Genomic DNA, 16,708 nt, shown 5'->3' with positions numbered 1-16,708 from the left:
TATAAAATTATGTCTATTGAATACGTGTTGCTAGTTTCGGATGGAATGTGGCCCGAAACTGCCTTTTCCATGTGACTGGACTCACCAACGCCGTCATGCTGGACTGGTCTGTTTACTGAGTCAGAGGACCTAGGTCACTGCCTTCTTGTTAACAGCTCGTACTTTCCCATTCCTATGCCTACTATTTCTTAAAACATATTGGAGGTAGAATGAATCAATCCAGACCCAAAGAGGGCAGAGAGAAGACCAAGAAGTATAGGAAGGGTGTGGTCAGAGAATATATGGAGAAGCTGTTGATTAAGATTTTGGTAGGAAAAAATAGCATATTCAAACTGGGTAATTTGAGAGTAATTTAATAAAGGACTTATTCATAAAGGGGTAGGCAGTGTTGAAGAAACCGATCAAGAATAACACAGCACCCTGGGTGTGTGTACTTTTACAACAGTTAAGCAACCATTGGAACTCACAATTTAAGCAGCCAATGGAGGAAGCATTTATGACAACTCACCACATGATGTCCTGGCAAGGAGGGATCCGGGACAATAAACATGCTTACCTCACTCTTCTCCTCTCTTCTTTTTTCCTTTTAACTTATAAAAAGGTTTTTGATTGTAGAATAGTTTTTCACAGTTTATTATTTTCTTTTTTTTATTGTTTATACTATTACACCTGTCCCAATTTCTCCCCTCCCCCCATCTCCCCTTACCACACCATTGATCAGGTCCATGGGCACATTTATGTTTTCTATCGAATCCTTTCACCTTCTTTCAGTTAGTGCCAACCTTCCCCCTCCCGTCTTACAAGTATCAGTCAGTTCCTTATTTCTGTGCCTCTTGTTTTATTCTGCTTGTTCATTTATTTTGTTCCTTAGATTCCAGTTATAAGTGTGATCGTATGGTATTTTTCTTTCATTGCCTGGCTTATTTCACTTAGCATAATAGTATCCACTTCCATCCATGCTGTCACAAAAGGTAAGAACTCCTTCTTTTTCATTGCTACATAGTATTCCATTGGGTAAAAGTACCACAGCTTTTCTTTCCATTCATCTACTAATGAGTGCTTAGGCTATTTCCAAATCTTTGCTTTTGTAAATAATGCTGCTATGAACATAGAGGTGCTCATGTTCTTTTTGATTGGTGTTTCGAGGTTCTTTGGATATATTCCCAGAAGTAGAATGGCTGGGTCATAAGGCTGTTTCATTTTTAATTTTGTGAGGAAACTCTTTCCCACAGTGGCTGTACCAGTCTGCATTCTCATCAACAGTGTGTTAAGGTTCCCTTTTACTTCACATCCTTGCCAGCACTTGTTGTTTGATGATTTATTGATAGACATTTTGGTAGATGTGAGGTGATACCTCATTGTGGTTTTAATTTGCAACTCTTTGATGACTAATGATGTTGAGCATTTTTTCATATGTCTATGGGCCGTCTGTATATCCTCCTTGGAGACGTGTCTATTCAGTTTCTTTGCCCATTTTTTAATTGGATTGTTTTTCTGGTATTAAGTCATATGAGTTCTTTATATATCTGGGAGATAAAACCCTTGTCCCATGTATCACTAGCAAATGTGTTCTCCCATACAGTGGGCTTCCTTTTTGTTTTAATGATGGTTTCTTTAGCCATGCACAAGTCATTCAATTTGACATATTCCCATTTTATTTTTTGCTTTGTTTCCCCTGCCTGAGAAAATATATCAGCACAAAGATTGCTACTCGAGGTATCTGAAATTTCACTGCTTGTGCTTTTCTCTAGAATTTTTATGGTATCATGACTCATATTTAATTCTTTTACCCATTTTGAGTTTATTCTAGTGTGTAGTATAAGTTGGTGGTCTAGTTTCACATATTTTTTTGCAAGTTCAGTTCATATTTTTTTACTAGTCCAGTTCTCCCAACACCATTTATTGAAGAGTCTGTCTTCACTGCATTGTATGCTCTTGCCCTTTTGTCAATATTAATTGATCATGAAGTTGTGGGCTTATTTCTGGGCTCTCTGTTCTGTTCCATTTTTCTTCTTACCTCTTGTCTTCTGCCATAGTCTGTCATTGGCCAAAAACAACCAGAAACCAGAGGGTAAGAGAACTTGTTGATACAGTCCATTGAGGTCTCCTTCTTTACACACAGAGCAAGGTGGAGAATATATCTGGAGGGTCAAATTGGATACTCCTTCTAAGTATCCTTTCTAATGAAAGATCAGGCTGGTTTCCTGTTCAATTAAATTGAACAAACATTTATTCAGAACAGAATAGGTACAATATGAGCATACTTTAAAAGATGAAAAAATGAATAGATCTCAGACTCTATCCTTAGATGACCAGAGTAGTAGCCAAGAGACTATTCTATAAAATGCAGAAAAATAGAGAGAGAAATATTAGAAGGAGGGATATATTTCCCTTAATGTGTTAAGAATAAGATTTTGGGATGCAAACTCTTCTTAGCTGGAGAAAATTGCAAATTTTATTTTGTGATTGGTTGTTTAAATTAAATCATAGTCGAAAAACCATTAGGCTAATCGGATAAAAGAGCACACTGGTTAAAGTAAGGATGGGCCCACCATGTGTCTATAAAAGGCAAAAATCTGCAATTAGGTGCAAGTTGGAAACAATGAAAATCTAGTTGGGAAGGGCAGGGAAGTGGTCTGGCAAGTGGTCTGTTTTAGTTGATAAGAATTATTATGAAGAATAATTCTTGGAAGCATGACTGGGGGGAGGTGCCGAGAATGAGATGAAGTTGAGGATACCTAAGTCAAGAGACACTCTTCAGCAGACATTAATTGTACCTAAAGTGTTACCTGAAAATTGTTACATGAAAAAATATTCATGCAAAGAAGCCAAGAGGCAAAGAAATTTCCAGGCAGAGAGAATGGTGTATATAAAATTTGAAAGAATAGGAATGGTATTAGCATGGTGTTTTCAGGGTCAGGCAAAAGATTGAATATTTTTGGAGTTCAAAAAGGAACATGAAAGCAAAAGACAGGGAGATCAACAAGGTAAATTCATGAACAGCATAAGGGGAAAGAGCTGAGACTTTATCTGGAGGGCTCTGGGAAGTCATTGAGGTATTTTTAAGCAGAAAGTTATGTAGTCTTAATATATTTGCATTTTGAAAGTCTATTCCAATGAATGGAGTGTATTAGAAGAGAGCTAGGTCAAGGAACATGTAGAAAGGATCCATAGACAAAGACAACGGTGGGGAGGGCAGGGATTGAATGTGGGAGAGGAGGTAGGCAGGGCAGGGGAGAATAATGGGGGGGAAATGGGGACAACTGTAATTGAACAACAATAAAAAAAGAAAAAATAAGAAGAAAGCTACTTCATAGTAACCCAGATAAGAGAGAATGATAACCGAAGCTAGGGTGGTAGGAATAGAATCAAAAGCACTAGATGAATTTCAGAAATATGAAAGTGTTATAATTATCTGAACTTATGATAGATTTCATGGGGCAATGGAAAAGAAAGATATGCACATGGATGCCTCAGTTTCTAACTTGGTAATTCAGTGATGAGTGGTTCCTTTTACAGAGAGAAATGTCAGGAAAAGAATCAGGTTTGGGGTAGGGAGAAATGCATTAAATTTTTGATATTTGAGGCTGAGGTGACTTGGAAGCTATTCAAGTATAAAAGGCTAGTAAAAATTTGAAAGCATAATTCTGAATTTCCTGTGAAAATTATTGGCTGGGCCTCTAAATTAGGAGCTGTCAACATATGAGTGGTAATTAAGCTACTCACCAGGATAAGGTTACTGTGAGAATGTATAAAGTAATAGGAGGAAAAAAAGATACCTTGAAGGAGTAAAACAAAAATAGCTAGAGGAAAAGGAGCCTGAGAACTGAGAACAGGTGGTTTGAGAGGCAGGAAAAAACTAGAAGGATGTGGTATCAAAAAACTGGTACAAAAGAGAGTATTTCCAGAACCGTTTTCTGAGGGTAGCGTGTGCCCTAATTGCCTTTCAACGGCATGAAGGACAGACCAGAGTGCTTGCTGACTCCAGTCCTAAGGGGAGAGACAGGTTTTTATGTTTGCTTCTAATTTTAGATTTTTGTTTTTTCAATGTCTATGTAGAACAGTTTTCTTCACCTCTCTAATATTTCAGCACATCTGTGGACACAAAAACCACCATGCTTACACTTACTAAAAGCCTGTAAGAAGGGTGGAATAGATTCAAGAATGTTTCTACTACAGAGTTATTGCAGTAACTATTTATGAAATTTTATATATATTATATGTTTATGAAATCTTATATATTATATCATCTATAAATGTGTATATATTATTATATACATATAATTTTTCTTGGTTGACTCCTGCTTATATACAAAGGATCTAGAATATTTCATGAGATTTTTGGGAGTTGTTAGATTGAGTGAGTCAGAAGACTAGGGAGAAATTTCTTATTTGACTGATAGCATTGAAGGACACTGGTCTTGCATTATCAACCTGATATTTTTCAAAAATGTGAGCTTTCTCCTTAGTTTAAGAGTAGGGCACAACATTTCAGAGCTCTCGTTTAGTTAGACACAAATTTGTAAGACAGACTGTGGGTGGACAAAGCATACAGCTTGTCTTTGCTATATATTAGCATATCGACTGATTCTCATCCATCTAAATTAATTAGACCTCTTGATACCAAGAATCAAAAGATTTACTAACCAGGTAATGTTAATAACTTAGCTCTGAATGACAAGGGCATTATTCTGTTGACTCCAAAGGTTAAATTTGATTACAGTTGTCTTCACAATTTCTTTATAAAACATTTACTAAACCTCATAAAAGGTAAAGGTATAAAACAATTTAAAGTGTTTATCCTAACAATTTTTAAAAATATCTATAAAAAATAAAAAAAATCTAATCAGAAAACTATAAAAGTATATCTATATTGTTAGAGATAAATTATTTTGGAAAATAAACTCTCTGAGGGCAAAGACTATGTCCATTTTGTCCATCACGGCATCTTTTGAGTTCTTAGCAGCTAATATTGCCTGGAACATACTAGGCATTCAAGAACATTCCTTGGATAGATGTTGCACAAACTCAGTTTAATTCAAAAGATTCTCATGAAAATATTTGGTTGAAAAATCCTGAAGCTTTATCCCTTATTTTAAGTCTGGTTGCTATCAGCAAACAGCTTTTCTCTGTGATGATTAATGTCTAGCTCACCGTACGTTGAGTTGGAAGAAACACTCCACAGCTTCTGGACAGCAGCTACAGTGCAGCACCAAAGAGCTCCACAGCTGCTCCATGTTCCATGTATATAGGGAGGAAGCTGTCCTAACAATGTTGATCCTTTAAAATTGTATGACACTTTATGTACTACAAAGCTCTATACTTGTATAGGCTTTTTGTTTTTACTGGAGCTTTGCATCAGTTTGGTTGGAGAAGAAAGCAAAATGCTATCTTCAGTTCACAGCTCTCTGTGTAATTAATTATTCTTTCAACAGGCATGGGTTGTGTTCTCTGTACTGAAAGCTCTCTTACCAGATAGATACATCGATTGTTAGGCATGAGTCTTGGCTTTAAAAGTTAATGTTCTCTTGGATGAGGTATAATAATGACATAAATAATTGTGATAAAGCAAAGAAATCAATATCAAATAAAATGTATAACCTCATTGTATAAAGAGGTCAGGGGAGAGCACACATTTTTGGACTGGAACTTTAATAAAGGCTTTAAAAGGGAAGGTGCATGTTAGTGGGACTTTGAGAGATTTACTTATTTTTATCAAATTTTAGAGATTATTTATTTAATAAACAATTACCTCATGTCTACTACATTTCAGGCAGTGTACCAAGGGATGGGGATACAAAAAAAATTTTAAAAAATCACATTTCTAACTTTTTAATGAGCAAAGTTTAATGTTAAATAAGCATAGACCTTAAAGCAAATCATTATCTTAATGAGGACAAAATTATAACAAAAATATACTATGATAGAACTATACCACCCTTAGTTTTGGACAAATGGGAACACTGCCTGAGTCCCTAGTTTATATAAAAAGGAGCCACATAAATATATTCACTGCAGATGGATCCTGCATACCCTATAGGGAGCCTTGGGTAAAAAGCCAAACCAAGTGTTCTTTGAGGACAGAGATAGAGGAGGAGGACTGATTAAAAGGTCTAAGAAGGTTTTCAGTGGAGATATTTTAAATGAGAGAACTTGATATTAAAAGCATTATGTCGCTATTTTTAACTACTGTAATTTCAAAAGAGAAAATGTAAATAACTCTATGTTAATTAAAATATAATTATAATTTACAATCTTTCCACAAAGAAAACTCCTGGACTATAAGGCTTCATCTGCAAATTCTTCTAAACATTGAAGGAAATAAATCATACATTTATTTCAATGGATGCTAAAAAGCAAATGATAACGAAATGACAGCCATCCATGCTAAATCTTTTAGCAAACTAGAAATAAAATGGAACTTTGTTAATCTGTGATGTTAACTTAAAATTTAGGGCAAAATGATATTTAATAGTGAAATATTAAAAGCTTTTCCCCAGAGATAAAAAATTAGACAGATGCCTGCTATCATTGCATTTATTCAGTATTTTAATGGAAACTTTCCCAGCTAGTACAATAAAGCAAAAGAAAAAAATAAATTTCTTGAGGATTTTGAAGGGAGGAATCAATTTTTTGTAATTCATAGATACATGATTGAGTACCTAAAAACAAATATGCAGGGTTGGGTAAATGTAGGTTTACAGTTATGAGCACACAAAACACAGAATTTATTCTTATAGTATTATTTATTAATTATTGTATTATTTATTTGTATTACAACTGTAAACCTACTTTTTTCCACTCCTGTATATTATCTGAATTTAATAATGTGAGCAGATACAAGGTTAATATAAAGTAACTGCCATTTTGAGGCAAGTTTTCAGTATTTTGGTTCCTAGAGTCAATCGGTCCTTAAGCATGGACTATTTTCTGTGCTTCCCCCATGATGAGGTCAGTAGACATAACCTCACTGTGTGTTCCTTTCTAAATGCAATGCTCTGGAGAATGGGTCAGCTGTGAGCCATGAACAGACAACACTCATGGCTCCTGGTGAGTTGTGTCTAGGTGCACTGGCCTAGTAAGAGGTTTATGGGAGACATAACAGCAGGGACTTCTATATCGGAGTTTCTGCTCATTGTCTCCTGCTATGGGCTGAATGTTTGTGTGCCCTCACACAATGTATGTTGAAAACCTAATGCTCCAGTCGATGATATTAGGAGGTGGCTCTTTTGAGAGATGATTAGGTCATGGCAACCCTCATGAATGGAATCAGTTCCCCTATAAAAAAGGTCCCACAGTGGTAGCTTGCCCCTGCTGCCATAAGAGGGTCCAGGGAGAAGTCTATGACTCAGTAGAGGGTATTCACCCAACTATGCTGGCGCCCTGATCTTGAACTGGCAGCCTCCAGAATTGTAAGAAATAAATTTCCATTGTCTGTGAGCTATCTAGTCTTTAGTATTTTGTTATTGCACCCTAAGTGGACCAACATAATTCTCCACCAGAAAAATGAGTACTAATATTCCTCTGAACATACTTTATTATATATAGATTGATATGTAATTTTAGATTACATGTAATCCTTCATAATATACAAGAAAATACAACTTTTATAAAGAAAGGTAAAAGTATGGAGTGAAATGTACAGAAAACACTATGAGATACAAACACATAAGTTATTGAAAATTTGATGTCAAAATTTAAAATTATTACAATGGAAGATTGAAAAATTGAGATTTGTAAAAGAACAGGTAAAATTCTATGTAGTCTCTCCAGTTTAAGGTGACATCCAACAGCAGAATAGTTTACCAAATAGAAACTAAGAACTGTGTTTTAAATGAAGATATACAGCCAGGCAAACAGGATCAAAAACATTTTTCACTGCCTATGAATTTAAAGATATGAATTGAAAATTGCCACCAGTGACTGAAGCTGAAACCCAATTTTGTCCCAAAGGGAAATAAAATTTGGGGAAGGAAATTGGAAGCCATCCATGCATTGCATTTCTCTGCTTCAGAGATCAGAATCTGTACCAAGAAAGAACCGGATAGTCATGCTTCTACTCCCCTAATCCAGTAATACATTCATGCATTTGAACATTCTGTTTCTTGTATTAAAGAAATATTATCAATGGGTAGTTGCCAGCACTGTAATTCAGGAATTTGAAGTCAGACTAGTAATAATTTGTGCATAAAAGTCATGGAATTGGTGCTGTCTTGAAATTTCAGCTTTTATTCAGGCTTTTTGGCAAGAGTGAACTAGGTACTACTTCACATTACTGAGGTATGAATTTCAGTTTTCTTAATTCTAGTCAGAAAGCAGATGATCCTTCCCTCAATTCTGCAGGCACTTTTGAGAAAAAAACAGTTTAATACACAAATTCTGGCTAGAGGCTATATAGCTCTGTACCCCTCTAAGCTTAAAGTCTTAAAAGGAAACTCTGTTACTTGTAACCAGGACACAAAGATAGAAACCAAGGGAAATACTGTTTATAGGGAAATTCTAGAAATGACTGGATCTCTTTTCACTCAAGGATGTTTAAACGTAAATAGAAAATCAAGAATATGACCATGAAAAGGTTCTGTACTGAGAAAAAGAAATATACAGGGGTGGGGCCAAAGGTAGGTTTACAGTTATGAATACATGAAACAGAGTTTATTCTTATATTTTTATTTATTAATTATTGTTATTTACCCGTATTACAACTATAAACCTACTTTTGCCCACTCCTGTATATTATCAGAGTTTAGCAACGTGTCTATGAGTATTTATTTTCCTTGGTTGTTCATTTGTTGCTTTCCATTTTATATCTCACACATAAGTGAAGTTATATGGTTCTTAGTGCTTTCTGTTTGATTGATGTCACCTAGCATGTTATTCTCAAGATCCATCCCTGCTATGGCCAACGGCATATTTCATCTTGTTTTATGGCTGCGTAGTCTTCAATCATATGTATGTACCATATCTTTGGTTGTTTCCCTGCCTTGGCCAACGTGAGTCATGCTGCAGTGAACATAGGGGTGCATATACATTTGCGAATACATAATAGAATCATATATATTTACTGGAAGTGCAACTCAATATGTTCATTTATTCAACACATATTTAGCACCTACTGTGTATGAGGCACTGCTATAGACAAATTGCATACATCAGTGAATCAAAGAGTTAGATTCCTTAACCATTTAGAGTGAGGAGACAGAAAAAAATAATGAACTAAATAGTTAAATTACATAGTTAACACTTTGAGGGGAAGAAATAAGGTGGTAAGGATGGACTTCACTGAGGAAGTAAGATTTGAGGAAAAACTTCAGGAGATATAGGAGACTCCAAGAAGACTGCTGAGAGGAGGGTAATTCATAAGAGGAACTAGTTAGAACAAAGGCCCTAAGAGGGTAGAACTTGTCTAAAAAGTGTAAAAAGTGTGACCAGGAGGCCAAATGTGCTTTCAGTGGAATAAATGAGGGAGAAAGTAGTGCAGGGGAAGTCAGAGATTTAATAGTGGGCCAGGTATGTAGATCTTATAAGGATTTAGGCTTTTACCCTGATTGAAATGAAGGTCCAGGAGGGTTTTAAAGAACATTTCTAGAGAGAAATTTAATAAGATGAAACAAGAGATTTAAAAACATTCATATCCATTGCCTTAGTAATTATATTTCATAGAATTTACCCTGAAGATGTAATCAGGTATGCAACAATTATTTATGTGCAAGAAAAGCATAACTTCACTGGATTAATTGTAACAAACAATTGGAAACAATACCATTCTTTTAGTGGGATGATGATTAATGTGAATACTCTTCATGCAAGCTCTACCTAATGTGCCTTTTTGAAAAGCATTTAATAATATGAAAAATACCTATGGAATTAAAAATGATTAAAGCGGAGACAAGTCTGTGTAAATCTGCGTTTTTGCTAGTAAATTTTGAATTGATTTTAGCACATGATAATACAGAAATAGAACTAGAAGGAAATACTAATGTGGTAGAAGGATATGTCTCTGAGTTGCTGTTATTATGGAACTTGAAGACTTTTTCAGACATATTACTAATTTACTCTTTTGTAAATTAGCATACATTTTTGAAAGCAATAATATGAGGGGGGACCCCCTAAAAACTGGAATTTTCTTCTGGAGGGCAGGCCCCTTGCAGTACAGGCCTCCCCCACTAGGTATGTGTTCTAGGAACCCATCTGTATCAGAGTATCAGCTGTCATTGTTGTGAGAGGCTGCGTTCAGCTTCAATGAAAATTTTTGAAGACTGTTCAACATGTTTGTCCATTTCCTAGTGTGTGATCTACAAGTGTACCTGCCCAAACCACGCTGAGCATTCAGCAGTTTTTGACCAAAAATGGGCACGACCCCACGCTCCACCTTCCCTATTCACTCAGATCTGGCCCCGAGCAATTTTTGTTGTTGCTGTTTCCCGGGATGAAAAATGTCCTCAAAGGGAAATGTTTTGCCCATGTGGAAGAGGTGAAACAAAAAATGCCAGGTGCACTAAAAGGCATCAAAATCGAGGAGCTCAAAAACTGTTTAGAACAGTGGAAAAAACTTCTTGATAGCTGTATTGCATCAAATAGAGAGAGTACTTTGAAGGTGACTGAAGTTTAAACATGTATGAATAAATACACAATTTTTATAAATAAATTCCAGGGTTTTTGGGGTCTCCCCTGTAAATCATTCTTCAAAATATGATATCTATTGTGAAGAAAATTACACTCTTAAAAACTCTGCATTTGAGAGGTCAAACATAAAATAAGCTATTTTAATGATGATGATAGCAGAGTTCTATGACCCGAATGCTTTGCCTTAATTAAGGCAATCTGCCTTTTAATGTGCTGAATTCAAATTAACTTTGTGCAACAGAAGGAGTTGTATGAATGAATTTTGCTTCCTCTATTGGATCAAAAGATGCAAAACACACAATGAAGATGCTTTGATAGCATTCTGATGACCAAATTTTCGTCTTTTTCATGTGATTTTTGCTTGTAAGTGTCTCTGATTAAAAACAAAACAAAAACACTGCCTGCTTTTAGGCATTTCCTATTTCAGAGTTGAATGAAACATGATATACATTGTAATGTTTAATCTTTACAATAGCTCTTTAAAGTAGGCATTATTCATAATTTACATCTCATAAAATAGAGTCTGGGTGGCTACGTTGCCTTAAACATCTCAGCAAATGTCAGAAACAGGGCATAGCCCAACATATATCTAACTCTCCATCTCATTACCTTAACTAATAGCGTGAACTCTTAGGGGTAAACATTTAACCCTTAAATTGCTAGATTTTCATTAACATGCTGAGTAATTTGTTCACTACTTGTCTACTTCATTAAATTTTCAATGTATTTAGGAATGTCTAAAAAATAAAGGAAGAATGTATAATGTTCACCTTATACATTTAGAATTATATAGAATACTACAATCCAAAGAGTCTTTGGATATCTTGTATCATCTTATAACTCAATTCCAAAATCCCATTTTAATGTGCATTTGCTATGCCAGGCATTTGCCCTTGCTCTAAATTATGATATCTCTGGGAAACATCTCTTATTGGCAGTACCCTGCCTCTACTTCATACTTGAATGGAACTGTTGCCACAGCATTTTCAAAAATCAATATTCTTAGTAGCAGGTTTAAGTTAGCAAGTAAGTAAAATGTTTCAAATGCTTATGTAAACATATATTCAACATCTGGAGACACATACTCATACACATACTTTCTTCTATTCATTTATTTAATAGCAAGTATTTATTAAACACCTATAACATTCCAGGCTTGTCTGTAGAAGCTAATAATGATACAGTAGTGAGTAAGATTGATGACACCCTTCAATGTCAGACTTCAGGGAGGATGCATACCAATAGTCAAGGGAATGTTTGGAATGGAATAGAATGGAGATTGCAAAGTTGATAATAAGGCTACAGCCCAATTATTCAGAAACTATTGACTTAATTTTATTAATTTAAGTGACATAAATTTACTGCAAGGCTGGCTGAGGCCTTGGAAATATGCATTGTGTTATTTTGTAACAGTCTGGAGTTGAACAATAAACATGACCTATATCTCTCTGTTTATGTACAGAATCGCTTTCTGTAACTTCCCTCATTGATCAGGGTTCTGATTACTAGACCAAATAAAAATAAGAAAATATGACAAGTAAATATGGGAAGAGAAAAGAATTTTTGTCATTGCAATGCCCTGCAAAATATGACATCTTTCCCCCCTGACAAATAAGGAAGTTCATTCTTAAGAACCTAAATTGTCAACTGAAAACATGTTATTAGGCATAAGAACTAAAGTTAAAACATGTCTGTCTTGAAACCCGGGTTCTCAATGCTGTGCTCTCTGTTTCATCAAGTCCTTCCCACTCACGAGCTCAGTATTTCATGCAGAGATTACACCAGACAACTTGTTAGGGAAAGCACCATCTCTAGAGCTCCTGACTTCAAGATGTTCATATCACCCCATGAGCAGCAGCTACTCCATTAGATTGACACATCTGTTAAAACAATTTTTTAAAAGAAGTGCTAAGAGAGTAGAGCTAAGGACATAATTAATGCCAAATAGAAGAAATTAGGGATGATTTTACAAAGATTATTTGAGATGGGAATCAAGGATAAATAGCATGTTGGCAGATAAGTATGGTGAGGCTCTATACCATCTCTGGCCTTCCTATGCCGGTAAAGGGCTGACTTACACCCACCCAAGAGCTTTCTATTCCACCAAATTTACTCTTCCAAATCTTATGGTAGGCCAAATAAGACAAAAAAAAAATGCTGTCTTTCAGGAGCAGCTTACGACCAATGACAAAGGTGTGTTGGTATATAAAGATCCTTGTTCCTTTATCCCTTAGGCAGATTAATTTTAAGGTTCAAGTTCCACATTGATTCTGAGTTTCCAACAGATTAAGCTTCGGGAACACACAGCTAACATAATTCAGGATACTCTTTATTGTTCCTTCTTTCTGTTTCCTCTGCTCCTGTATTGGTGTTTGCTGAGATTAGTACCATACTTGTATCTGAATCTGATTCAGGATCTGCTTCTGGAAAATGCTAAGACTCCTCCACCAATCTAGGCCTGCCCACCAGAGTAGGTGGTTATCATCAAGAGTTTTCAGAGGCCACCTTGAGTCTCAAGGTAATCTATTAAATTCACAGAGGCTAACTGAGGCGGCCAAGAGGTTATAGGAGATGTGCCCAGAAGCCAATGGTGAATCTCAACTTTTGCCCATGTGGGGATGCTAACGCTCCCAAAATTGTTGAGCTCTCTTTGTCTTCTGCCTGCCAAATACCACATTAATGCTGTTACTGATACTTAATCCAAAAACTCTGAAAACAGTGGTGGGATGTTGAGTTGATAATGGGAAATTCAGCTTAATTTTAACCTAGACATTATTTCACCATCCTTCTGTACAGATGCCCTACTTGTCACTGTTTTCTCTTCATATCAGCACTAAGTAAGCATGGTGAGATTTCTCACCTCTCTGCTTTCCCTCTGTCAATGCAATCCTATCCACTCCTCAAAGTTCAGCTACTGTCATTCCCTTGCAGTGATGTTGGTTGGCAAGAAAAGGTCTGGATAAATATCAACGGCTTCTGGTGAGAACTGAGGAAACTGCTAAATTTACGAGAAAAAAAATTAATGACACAAGGACTAAAACCCTGTAAAGAAGCAAGATATTTATTCACATTTACATGCCTAACTATTGAGTTCCCAAATTATTTTGGAAAATTTCCATTAAGGAGTTAGCTTTTCTGAGAAGATTACTACCACTTTGCTTATCCAGTCCTTCTGACCCCTTGGGAGAGTTACCATTTGCAAAGTGTTACTTACAGCCTTCATCAGTAAAATGGGAACAAGAAGTACAATAAGGAAAGTTTAAACCTAACTTAGTTTTGGAGCTGACTGTTGGTTCAATGATTTTTGATGACTTGCAAACAAAACCAACTGTAAAGACTTCCAATAAGCAAGAATAAAGTAGCCCTTTAAGAACACAGTCAAAGAAGGGTATAGTTTGTGTTACTGGATTTAATAACTTTATAGAGCAGAGTGTCCTGTTTGTGCTGTCTAATATGATCTTTAAAAATAAAGCCCTGCAGCAGAATATAGAAAGGAATTATAAGCCAAAGTGAAGAAATATATTACGGGTACAATGATCATGTGATGATAAGTAAGAATGGAGCATGGGCTGTGTTCCAACTATCATCGGCCCTCTATAAGGTCATTTTTTTCAAAGTCTCAATCTATAAGTCTCTTTTTGCTTCTTTTGTCTAGAAAGAGATTCTATTTAGTACACTTTTGCCTTCTATGTGAGTCTGGTCAGTACAGATTATTAAAAAAACAGAAAGTTTTTTTTCTTTAAAATACATATAAACAGGTTATGAGGCAAACAAACCTTGGTTGTAGGGACTAGAAGTAATATATAAATGAGTGCAATGGGACTGTTTCAGTTACAGCAGAAGAGAAATGCTACATATGAGGTCAACCAAGAGTTGTTCTGTCAGTAACTATTCCAAGCAAAAGGGAATTGAATTATTTGAAGGAGTAATAACTGAGGCAAAGTTTCATTTAATACTCAATGAAGATGAGATAAAGTTGGATTGTTATAATAATGTTTTTTTAGTGTTCATTTCTGGAGAATTTCTAAGAACTCCCAAGTTTAATGGAATCATGAAGAGATTGAACTGTTGGAAAAACAAGCCTTAGGATACAGTTCATAGTAATCACTTGATGTCTTTGATTAGAAATATACCAGCATAAATTCATAATGACCATTTAGGATGAGAAAGAGTCAAGAACAATAACTATACAATGACTATTCATCTGTACCAGATTTTTAGAGTTGAAAGCATTTTGATAAGCTAAGTATAATTTTTTTAAAAAAATAGTTGTCTAGATTTTTAAAAATTTCCTAGTCCTTTAGAGGGACAGCATCTGATGTGACCAGTCTCATCTTTGCTTCAACAAGCTCTTTAGATTGCTTTAGTACACTTGAGTTTTATTTTTATAAACGAGCTCTTGAATAACATGGAAGAGAGATCTTCTCTCATAAATTCTTGTCCTTTAAAGAGACGTAGTCATCTTTTGCCAAATATCTTCCCTCACATTTGATTACTGGAAATTTCCCAAACATCTGTGGAGTTTCTTATGTTTATACATGCCTAAAATACCTTAATCTTCGTCAGGGGATAGAGAACCACAAGGAAGTGCTCTCAATTCAGACTCTCATTTTAAATTTCAGTCCCACTATTTCTTCAGTGTATCATATTTAGCAAATTGCCTAACTTTAGAAATTTTAATGTCCTCATCTATAAACTTGGCATATTACTAATAGCTACTTATAGAGCTGTTGAAAGATTAAATGAGAAAATCCATTAGAGGATTTAGCTAAATACTAGGTTATAGCATACAAAGAATGATGACAAATCCTATTATAATTTTTATTATTATACATATAAAAATTATGTCCAGGCTCCTTAAGAAAGACAAACCATTTGAAAATCTTGTTCGCAGAATCTCATGATATCTTGAAGACTAATGGATATCAAGATCGGAAACTAAAGTCAAAAAGCAGAACAAACTGTCACATAGATAGTTGAGGTTACCAGAAGATTCAATGTGGAGAGATTCTAGAAATGTAGAAAAGAAACCTTGGTACTTTATTTTGATGACTTGGCTGAGAATAGCAATTTTTATCCTGACCCATGGACATAAGTAAATGTAATGACAATATTATTATTTTTTGTTAGTGTTTCCTGAAAAAAGGCAATTTTAGTCTCAGAATCTCAAAAGCAAAAGAACACTGTTTCTACTTTAAGCTTATGAGAATTAATTTCCTGTTGTCATTAAAAGTGTTATCAGACTGTAACTATGGTGACTTTTGTCCTGAGATAACTATTTACTAGCTACCTATGGGTACTTCTTACTTAGCTAGGTGAATACAGACAGTTATCTAGCTTCTTTGATTCTGTTTTCTCATCTACAAAATGTATAAAATGATGTTAATAATTCTTCTAATCAAGTATCTTGAAATTTATAGTATAGATTGTGTGTCCTACACACATACCATGTATATCGTATGCCCACCATATTATAGTATAATGAATAGTTTATGGTCTTAGCAGCCCCCCAGGATAAAGATATGAACCTTTATGTCGGGATATCAATATAATAATATCTACATCAAGACATTTATATAAAGATGTCAATTTTATATTACCTTCCCCCAAGTCAACACAGAAAACTCATCCTGAATAAAATTATACTTATTTCAGCTCAAATAAAAATGTGCACTTAGGAAATACATATTGTGTGCAAGGCACTATGCAAAATTTTATTAAGGATTCAGGGAAGCATAGTCATTGTTCGTGTTCTCAAAAATTGCCCTCAAATTCAAAAGATGAAGCTTAGAAATCTGAAGAACTATTTGATAATATAACAATAATAATAAGTGATGCCACTGTGCATTATGGCATTATTTGCCTAACAAGTGTCATTATCAACAAATTCAAAACTTTCACCTGGAAAGGCCTCTTCCTTCACCTAAGAAGCTACAATGTTAATCACAGTGTAACCCTTGGGGGACCTCCCATAATTTCCAGGGTAAAGTAGGTATCTCTGTTCAACACGGCCTACAAACTCCTCAAGATCTGCCTTACTTCTCCAAATTCATTTTCTTCCTCTCTTTCTTATGTTCCCTATGCC

The sequence above is a fragment of the Pteronotus mesoamericanus genome, unplaced genomic scaffold (assembly GCF_021234165.1).
Source record: "Pteronotus mesoamericanus isolate MK-2021 breed Mesoamerican mustached bat unplaced genomic scaffold, CSHL_Meso_final contig_90, whole genome shotgun sequence".
Taxonomy (NCBI): domain Eukaryota; kingdom Metazoa; phylum Chordata; class Mammalia; order Chiroptera; family Mormoopidae; genus Pteronotus; species Pteronotus mesoamericanus.
This window is presented reverse-complemented; position numbering follows the sequence as displayed.